Source organism: Impatiens glandulifera, chromosome 2 (assembly GCF_907164915.1).
Source record: "Impatiens glandulifera chromosome 2, dImpGla2.1, whole genome shotgun sequence".
Taxonomy (NCBI): domain Eukaryota; kingdom Viridiplantae; phylum Streptophyta; class Magnoliopsida; order Ericales; family Balsaminaceae; genus Impatiens; species Impatiens glandulifera.
The window spans coordinates 43061392-43072604 of record NC_061863.1 but is presented as its reverse complement, the minus strand read 5'-3'; the positions used below and the strand labels follow the sequence as shown (position 1 = coordinate 43072604).

The 11213-nt window shown below is 32.7% G+C and overlaps 2 non-coding genes across 2 annotated transcripts; both read right to left on the bottom strand.

Moving 5' to 3' along the window:
- Positions 1–2333: 2333 nt before the first annotated feature.
- Positions 2334–2405, bottom strand: TRNAG-UCC. The gene has a single exon. It is a non-coding gene; the product is annotated as a tRNA-Gly (tRNA).
- A 3166-nt stretch (positions 2406–5571) lies between these two features.
- TRNAQ-CUG lies at positions 5572–5643 on the bottom strand. The gene has a single exon. It is a non-coding gene; the product is annotated as a tRNA-Gln (tRNA).
- Between the last annotated feature and the right edge of the window lie 5570 nt (positions 5644–11213).

Genomic DNA, 11213 nt, shown 5'->3' with positions numbered 1-11213 from the left:
TGTGATGCTTCTAACGTGGGGATCGGAGGAGTTCTTAGCCAAGAAGGCAGACCCGTTGCTTTCTTTAGTGAGATGATGAATAACTCCCGACGCAATTATTCAACATACGACAAGGAGTTCTTTGCCCTTGTTCGTACATTGGCAACATTATCTACTACACAAGGAGTTTGTTCTCTTCTCGGATCATGAAGCTTTGAAGTACTTGAACTCACAACAAAAGTTAAACCCGCGACATGGAAAATGGGTCGAGTTTCTACAAGCATTCAATTTTGTGATCAAGTACAAGTCTGGCGTGCTAAATCGAGTGGCAGATGCTCTTAGTCGAAGACATTCTTTGTTGTCTACGTTGTAGTTACAAGTGCTTGGATTTGAGATGATAAAATATCTCTACAAAGATGATTTGTACTTCGGCAGAATTTGGGAGGAATCTTCAAAAGCTCCATTCAAGTTTTTCTTGATTGATGATGATTATCTCTTTAAAGGTACATTATTATGTATTCCAGATTGTTCATTAAGGATAACAATTATCGATGAGGCACACAACGGAGGTCTTGCGGGACACTTTGGAAGAGAAAAGACTCTTACACTCGTACAAAAAAAATTTTATTGGCCACGTATGGATCGAGATGTCAAGAAGTACATAGAGAGGTATAGAGTGTGTCATATTGCTAAAAGTCATGGGCAAAATACGGGTTTGTACACACATTTACCGGTACCATTATGTCTCGGGGAAGATGTGAGTATGGACTTGGTTGTTGGGCTGCCACGCACTCAAAGGAACAAAGATTCGATTATGGTGGTCGTTGATCGGTTTTCAAAAATGGCGCACTTTATTCCTTGCATCAAAACAATGGATGCCACTCACGTAGCCGTTCTTTATTTTAAAGAGATTGTGAGGCTTCATGGCATTCCAAAGACAATAACCTCTGATCGGGATTCGAAATTTATGAGTCATTTCTGGCAAACGCTTTGGAAGAAACTTGGAACTAAACTTCAATTTAGTTCTTCTCACCATCCACAAACTGATGGACAGACAGAGGTTGTGAATCGGAGCTTGGGAAACCTTTTGAGAAGTTTGATTGGAAAGAATCCTCGCCAATGGGATGAGGTTTTGGCTCAAGCAGAGTTTGCTTACAATCGATCATCGAGTCAAACTACCGGGTCGAGTCCGTTCGAGGTTGTTTATGGTAAGAATCCCATCACTCCCATAGATCTAGCTCCAATACCTATTACTCATCATATAAGCAAGGATGGAGAAGATCGTGCTAAGGATATTAAGCAATTGCATGCGAAAGTTCGTCAAGAAATTATCAAGCACAATGAGAAATATCAAAGGGTGGAGAACAAGCATAGAAAGCGTTATGTTTTCAATGAAGGAGACTTGGTCTGGATTCACTTAAGAAAGGAGCGTTTTCCTTGAGGTCGACATGGAAAATTACAGCCTAGAGCTGATGGTCCTTTTAGAATTTTGAACAAGATTGGTGATAATGCTTACAAGGTAGAGTTACCAGGAAACTATGATGTCTCAACCACGTTCAATGTTTCTGATCTTTCACCATACATTGATGACGAACAAGTTCCAGATTCGATGTCGAATCTTCTCCAATCGGGGGAGAATGATGCTGGAATTGGGAAACCTCTAGAAGTCAAAAAGATAAGATCAAATTAATGAAGTGTGGTGGAATTCAAATAGTCACTTTTGGAGATCGACCGTCATAATATTTAATTATCTAGTAGTAAAGTTTATTTACTTCTTTTTGGAGAGTTGTTCCAACTTCTTAGTTTTGCCTATTTGTAGGCCTTTTATAATCGTGAAAGACAACTCACTTTTGATATAATAATTACTTTGAGCTTTAAGCTTGTTTAGAAGTTTATCTTCTATTTATCTTGCTCTAAACTCTTTTGGTGGATTCCTAGAGTGAAGAGTGTCGAGTGATTTCTTGTGTTACTTCATATCTCTCTAATTTCTCGGTGTCAGGGATTCCTGGAGTGAAAAGTATCGAGTGATTTCTTGTGTTACTTCATATTTCTCTAATTTCTCGGTGTCAGACACATAAATATGTAATATATACTGTGCATCAAGAGAGCATATTATTAATAAGTAATAGTGAAAACTCATAAATAAATAAATGTGCCTTCTATATATTATTATAAGCGATTGTGCAATTTTTTTTTACCCAAGTTCTATTTCTACCATTTTTTTACCTAAATGATGTTGCGCAGGAATTTTTCAAAATCAAACGGGAGACGAGGTAACTCTTGTTTATTATGTCGGTCGACGAATCCATTTTAAAAACAACCAAAAAATGCCCATTTTAAAAACAACAAAAAAGTGCGTCTGCCGGGAGTCGAACCCGGATCTATTGCTTGGAAGGCAATTATCCTAACCGTTGGACTACAAACGCTAGATGTGAATACTTACTAAATCTGAATTTAACTCCACATATTTTATCACAGCTTTTAAAAATCAAAGGCCAAAAACAGTAAAGAATAAGGTAATTAATATATGTATCTTGTATTCTAGATCAAATTTTCGAATCCCATAAAGCTTTGGTCTTTCATGCCATATTGTTGATAACTTTACCTCTCTTCCAAGTTATAGGATGAAGATGAACCCTAAATTTACAAACCCTTTGGAAAGGAGAGATGAAATGACAAAAAACAGAGTATTTTAAGAGTTAATAACAGCTCAAGGAGAACATCTTCAAATGAGAACCGTTAAATTTTGGAGAGATTAAAACAGATAGTTCATCCATTACTACTACTAGTAAGACCTGCTAACTGCCCAATCGCATCATCTAATCGAGAAACATAATCCAAGAACTTGTCATGAAGTTCCACATTTTGCTCCAACTCAGAGATGCCATCCCCTATAACTTTCAACCTATTCTTCAACAAGTTCAGAAGCAAACATGCTCTTTATTCCTAAACCTAAAATAAGGACTTTTTGGAAGACAGGCATATGAATTCAGAATCCTTACTATCTGCTACAATACATTCAAATGTAACAAACATGCTTGATATCTAATCAACAAAGGTAAAAGAGAATCATACATTTGAATTTTTAAGGAAAACCGCAGGTAAGTAAAAAAAATTACTTACAGGGACTGCAGGACAGCTGACATTGCATAAACTTGTGCACCAAACACTCCTGAACTAGCGGGTCTCGATGATATACCATCAAACATCTCTAGGAATTGGTAATATTCAGTTATGACTCTTTGTTTGACAATGTTTTGCATCTTACAATTTAAGTGGGAATCCTTCCATGAGCATGGCTATGAACATAATGGAAAATGAATTAACGTAATCTTCTGTCATGTTTTGATCCACAACTGAGAAGAATACATACAGATCTTGCGATCATCCTAACGGAAAAATTACATATAAGAGGGAAAGTTCAAACCTTGTCGTCGATGCCCTCTCAAGAATGGATCACGTTTCACTAATGTGGATGACGATGACAATGACTTCATGACAGAAAGAAGTCGGAGATTCTTATCAAGGAGATTATTTTGTTCAGAAGATGGTTCTGTTAGTGGCAAGTAATAATTGGCCTATGTTTTCAATAGAGGCTAATATCATAAAAAAAATAACCGTCTAGTTTATATGGAAAAAATTGATCCTTAAAGAGAAATATTTTGTTAACACTTCATGAGTCAATTATTGGAGGATATTCAAGGATGCATGCTACATTTCAACGGTTAAATTTTCTATTTAGATGGTCGGGTATGAAGAAGGAGGTTTTAGAAATGATAAGAAGTTGTGAACAAATATTTAAACCAGAGAAGACTAGTAAGTCCGTATTATTGCAACTATTACTGGTACTATGGTTGAATATCACGGTGTATTTTATAGAAGGACTTTCGACATCAGAAGGCTTCTCTACCATACTAGTAATGGTTGATCGTTACTAAATACATATATTTTATTAGATTGAAACATCCATTTTATGCGGTCCAAGTTGCATCTTTATTTTTGGGTAATGTCTACAAACTTTATGGATTGCTTAAGTCCTGACAAAGTTGCTATTTTTATTAGTCAATTTTGGCAATAATTGTTGCTAGTTATTGTGGTGAAATCATTATTGAGCACAGCTTATCATCCTTACACTAATGTCCAAACTAAAAGAGTTAATTAGTGTTTAGAGTCTTACTTATGTTGTATGAGTGGCTAAAAACCGAAACTATGAAGACGTTGGCTAGCTCTCGCAGTATGGTGGTACAATTACACATTTTATTCTTCGATTAAAATGTCCCATTTCGAAGCTCTTTATGTATTTTCTCAGGTACCACTGCCTATGGGACCAATGGTATCGTGTAAGGTTGGTGTTATTGAAAATTGTTCAAGATTGTACACGGATGTGTCGTAATCTGAAAAAGAATTTAGAATTAACTTAGAATTGTATGAAACAACAGGAAAGAGTGTTTAATGTGGCGATTGGTTTTCTTCAAGGTACAACCCTATCGTCAAACTTCAGTTGCTGCCCGTAAAATTATCAAGTTCTTGGAAAAATACTTTGGACCTTTTCTTGTTGAAAAAATAATTGGGGAAGTGGACTATAAATTTAAATTCTAGAGGGCTGTAAAATTCATTCTGTTTTTCATGTATCTTTATTGAGGGTCAAATTTGGTCATGTGCAAACAGTCAGCTTATCTCTGCCCTTAATAGTAGAGGATGGTGATATATTCTTGGTTCTAGAGACAAATTTGGAGAGACGTTTAATCATAAAGAAGGGAAGAATGGTTACTCAAGTATTGGTTCAGTGGATAAATAATACGAGGGAAGATGCCACGTGGAAAGAATTGACTTTTTTTCGTTCTCAATCTCCTAAATTCTATAAAACGTTTCCAATGCAGAAACCACGTTCGACAAGGGCAATAAATTCTTAAGAGAAAAGGGATGTCGTGACTTTAATATTCACAACCATGATGAATCTATTACAGGTATTGTTGATCAAGTAACGGGGTTGTGACGTAGATGAGGTATGCTAAATTGGGAGTAGTTGTTGTTACCGAAAGCGGTTATCTATCATTTATCTTATAGTAGGTTATTTTACAATCGTTTGACTTTAAATAAGGATAGAACTGTCAATGAGAGGGTATGGTATTTTAATGGATTGATTTCTGTATTTCTATTCAATGTGATTTCTATAAAGTACCAAAACTTTATGCTCCTAAAACCCTAATTTCTTCATTTCTATTTAATATATTTTCTTTCTTTCTGAATCTAATTCTCATGTTCTTCCTTTTTCTACTCTAAACAACTGTTATTATGAAACTAATATTGTGATTAACAGTGTTATTATGAAACTAATATTTTAATTGACAGTGTTATTATGAAATTAATATTGTGATTGACAGGGTGATCACGACATGACATTGCTCCTTCAATTCAATTGACTCTCACTCTCTACTCTTGTTTTACTCTGTTCTCGTCATTTTAATGGCTTTATCACTAAAATAAAATAATATTTATACAAATAAACTATTTAAAAATATACATAAATACACATCAACTCTTAACATGAGTGAATATACCCACAAAAATCTTGATTTATTTAAAATAATAAGGTCCTACCGAGAATTGAACTCGGGTTACTGGATTCAGAGTCCAATGTCCTAACCGCTAGACCATAGGACCATTTTGTATACTTATTCTCATGTTCTAATTGTGATCGACTCTCTACTCACATGCGTGAATATACCCATAATTTTTGTAAACAATTTAGAAAAATCGAGAATTGAACTCGATTTACTAGATTCAGATTTCAATGTCCTAACCGCTAGACCACTCACATGAGTGAATATATCCATATATTTTTTTAAATAATAGGTCCTACTGAGAATTGAACTCGGCTACTCTCTACCTAACCGCTAGACTATATGACCATTTTGTATTCTTATCCTCATGTTCTTCTCTTTTGTACTCTAAATAACTATTATTATGAAACTAATATTATGATTAACATGGTGATCATGCAATGTCATTGCTCCTCAATTGACTCTACTCTCTACCCTAAACATTGTTTATTTAAAATAATAAGTTCAACCGAGAATTGAACTTAAGTTATTGGATTTAGAGTCCAATGTCCTAACCGCTAGACCATATGACCATTTTGTATACTTATTTTCATGTTCTTCTCGTTTCTACTCTAAATAACTATTATTATGAAACTAATATTATGATTAACAGGGTGATCACGACATGCCATTGCTCCTTCTACTCAATTGACTATCTACCTCTCTAATATAAATGTTACTAGATTCAGAATCTAATGTCATAACCGCTAGACCATATGCCCATATTATTAAAATATTATTTACCTACATAAATAATTATCACGATTAATATTCAAAACAATTCTAACCAAATATTGACCTCGTTGTCTAAATTTAACAACAATGAAAAGAGATATAATCACTGCATCACCTTTATGAAACAACCAATTAGCTTGAATAAATGAAGATTTGAGAAAGACTTATATTTATGTTAATGAAGTTAAGCCTCTAAGTGAAAGTGACAAATTGCAATCTTGTTTCTTAAATACTTATAGACTCGTTGATTGGCTTCTTTTCGAGTCTTATTTTGAATGATTTATATATCGGTCCAAACTTATGCAAAAGGGTAAAGTTTATTTTTTTTGAAAAACTAGCTTATTTTATTTAGAGAATATAAGTATAAAATTCGTGTACAAAATAACATAAAACAAATTAATTGAAAAAATCAATAAAAATATTAAATTTTCAAGTAGGTCAACGACCCTACTTACACTCCTAGTGTCCCTTCTTCGAGCATAATTGAAAACTTTCCTTTTCCACGTATCATGATTTTCGTACAAGGGAGATTATGAATTTTTATACAGTCACATTAATTATATTTGAAGATTGAATTGAGACTAGACTAAGATTTATGTAATCCTAAGGCAATTTTATAGTGTTAATTTTTGCAAATTGCTTTTCCCACTCCCTCCCATATTTCCACCCCCGCATTACTCCTTAATTAATTTCAAAATTACTTATTTATCTCTACCACCTTTATATATTTACACATTTCTTATTTTATTTATTTTATTTTATTATTGAATGTTTTTATTAAATATAATTAATTAATTAATTTTTAATATTTTTTAAACTTTATTTATTTAATTAAAAATACAAAATATTATTATTTTTATATTATAATTATTTAAAATATATTAAATATTGAAATATATAATAATTTAATAAAATATAAATATTTAATATTTTATTATATTAATTATATATATATATATTAAAATACTTACAAAAATTATTTATCAAATAATAATTAGTCTAATCATAATATTTTAATTAATAATATTATATATTAATAATTAGTCAAACATAATATTTTTAATTTTAATTAATAATATTATATATTAATAATTATTCAAACATAATATTTTTAATAATAAGTCTTAATAATATTATATATTAATAATTAGTCAAACATAATATTTTTAATAATAAGTGCGCCCTAAATTAACAAAATCAAATCTACATAACAAAATTTGTTTTTGTTGATAAATCAACACAGAAGAATCAAATATACTTTTAACATGAATAACCACAATTTCAATCCATTTTCAGATATTTTCAGATAATTGGTCATTTGAGAATGATGTTCCTAGTGGAGAGAGCATCTCCAACAACAATCGCGATTATACACCCGAATTTACCAGACCAGCTTAGTTATTATCGTTGTTTTATGTATATTTCTTATTTATTTTTGGAAAAGATAAATTTGGCGAAAAGAGCTGGTTTGGAAAATGGTATTGTGGTAGTGATTAAAACATCTGCTAATTTAAAAGGTGGTAAGTTGCCAAAGTGTCATTTAATGTGTGAAAGAGGAGGAAAATATAAACTGCCACGGTATTTTGTTGATGGGCAATCCTTTAAAAGGAATACAGGGACAAAAAAAATGTGAATGCCCATTCGAGTACCAATACCTCAAGAAGGTGTGATGTGGCATTTAAGGGTTGTATGTGGTTTCCATAACCATCCATTAGCAGAATCTATGTATGGTCATGAGTACCCGTTTAGGTTAAAATCAATGGAGCTACAGTTTGTGCTCGACATGGCCAATAGCACCGCACCTCGTGAAGTTCTTAATATATTGAAACAAAGAGACCCGTCAAACACTACAGGGATCAAAACCATTTACAATGCCATTTTCACAAATAAATCCGCCAAACGGGCCGGCCTAAATCAAGTCCGGTATGTCTTGGAGCAGTTAATTAAAAAAAATTACCTCCATGATTACCGTACAAATCCAGACACCAATGAAATTACGGATATTATTTGGGTTCACCCTAAATGTCTGTTACTTTTTGTCAACTGTCCATCCGTGTTGATCATTGATGCCACATATAAGACCAATGAGTATCGGTCACCACTATTGGAGGTTGTGGGTATCACCTCCACAATGCGAACTTACTCGCTTATGTTCGCATATCTAAGCAATGAAAGGGAAGAGCAACTAACATGGGCATTAGGTACCTTAAAAAAGTGGATGCTTGAAAAGGGGACATCGTTGCCATCAATGTTTGTTTCCGATCGGGATATGGCGCTTATTAATGCCATTGAAATATGTTTTCCTACGGCACATCACATCCTCTGTATTTGGCACATAAACCAGTGCGTAATGAAAAAATGTAGGCCTATGCTTGGTCTAAAGTGGAACAAGTTTAATGCGTCATGGCACTCGCTCATTAATTCATCCACACAGTGGTCTTACCATCATAAGTGGAAAGTCATGCGCGAGGAGTAGAGACGATTCCAGGGTGCCCTAAATTATCTTTGGGAGACATGGTTACACTCTTACAAAGAGCGATTTGTTTCAGCATGGATTGATACATGTATGCACCTCGGGAGTAATTCAAGTCAAAGGTGTGGTTACTTTTTAACTTTAAATATTGTACTATTTAAATTCCAACCATTATTAAAACACAATGCATTTTTCTATTGCAGGGCGGAAGGGGCACATGCGAGACTTAAAATGTATTTGGGAGATACCATGTCATCCCTGGAAACATCTTTTATAAAAATACATAAGATGTTAACAAATCAGTTTGGGAAAATTCAAAAGTCGTTCGAGAGATCTCTCAACATTCCACGCCATACACATTTACATGACAACATTTTTTATCAAGTAAGGTGTCGAATTTCACTACAGGCAATGGAGTTTATTAATGCTGAGCTGAAATGCGCCGAGGAAGCATCTCACCAACTAGATGGCAAATGCAACTGTTCAATTAAAACAATATACGGATTGCCTTGCAAGCATGATCTTGCACATTATCGGTTCCTTTCCATTCCAATTCCAATACAGAGTATCAACGCTCATTGGAGGAGGTTGTCTATCAACGGTCATGAATACCATGACGACGGAGCACGAGCTAACAGGACATCTAAAGTTGTTGAGATATTAGATGGGATGGATCCACAAATGCGAGAGCAAATGATAGATCGGTTTTTTAATATTGCGGATCCATCTCAAAGTACAGTTCGAGCCCCTTCGTACAATACAGAACATAGAGGTCGACCTATAGGAAAAGATGAGCAGAGCAAACGTCGCATACCTTCTTTTGTTGATATATCCACTTCAAGTTCTAGGGCCACTCAAACGAATGCAACGTCTCGAAAGAGAGGACGTGGGAGGGGGTCGGGGGTTCGCAATACTCTGTCGACCCATGATCACCCTCCCGTTTCACCCTTCCGTGATACCTACATTGAGAAATTACCTACGGTTATGCAGCCTTATATTTCTCATATTATTGACGTTGAACCTGACGGTCACTGTGGATTTAGGGCGATAGCCGCACTAATCGGGTATGGTGAAGAAGGTTAGATTCAAGTACGATATGATCTTATGGAGGAGATTCAACATAATAAGCGTCAATATGATCAACTTTATCCAGATCGGGAAATGGCAGATAATCTATTAGTTTTATTAAAATATTTCGAGCAACCGGCACCTGAGAGGCATTGGATGGACTGTATGACTTTAGGAATTGTCATCGCATCAAGGTACAACCTTGTACTACATACATTTGGTGAGAATAATTGTAGTTGTTTTACTCACTTACCATTAAGGTCCCCTCCAGTTCCAGACCTAAAGCGCCGAGAAATAGCTATCGCCCTTGTTGGCCAACACTTCGTGCAAGTTTTTTTACACCCTCATTATCCTGTACCACCATTTCCAATGTGGTGGTATAATCATTCATCCGACGAAGCTAAAGGATGGGCAACTAGTTATATAACACGTGCTAATTTGTGGTACGAAATAACGGGTACGAATTTGGGTATTAGAATTTTTATTTTTATATTTTTATTTACTTTGGTGTATTTTTATTAGAATTTATATTTTTAAATTTTTATTTACTTTGGTGTATTTTTTATGACATGTGTACTCTTTTCTAAACCGAAACCGGGTTAAAATACTTACTATTAAGAAATTAAAAGATAAAAAAATCTAAAAGATATATAATTAATTTTAAATATTATATATTAATAATAAAATTATAATAAATTAATTAAAATAAAATAATAATTTTATATAAAATAAATATTTTAAAAAGTTAAATATAAAATATTTTAATAAAAAATATTATTAAAAATATTATGCATTATCACTAATCATTAGTGTATAATATATTAAAGACTTTATCTTATTTATTTTTATTTATTTGTTAGATAATTTTATTTATAAAAAAATTGATTTTTATAAGTATTTAAAAAATATATATATAATTAATATAATAAAATATTAAATATTTATATTTTATTAAATTTGTACACATTTTAATATTTAATATATTTTAAATAATTATAATATAAAATAATAATATTTTGTATTTTTAATTAAATAAATAAAGTTAAAAAATATTAAAAATTAATTAATTAATTATATTTAATAAAAAAAACTTAATAATTAAATAAAATAAAATAAAATAAATAAAATAAATAAAATAAGAAATGTAAATATATAAAGGTGGTAGGGATAAATAAGTCATTTTAGAGTTGATTGAGGAGTAAGGGAGGGGGGTGGGAATATGGAAGGAGGTGGGAAAAGTAGCTCCCTAATTTTTTTAGAGGAAAATTTTTAGGAACAACTCTATAACAAAATAATTTTATTGACATGAAACCATCAAAGACTTTACATGATACTAACTTTTATATATATATATA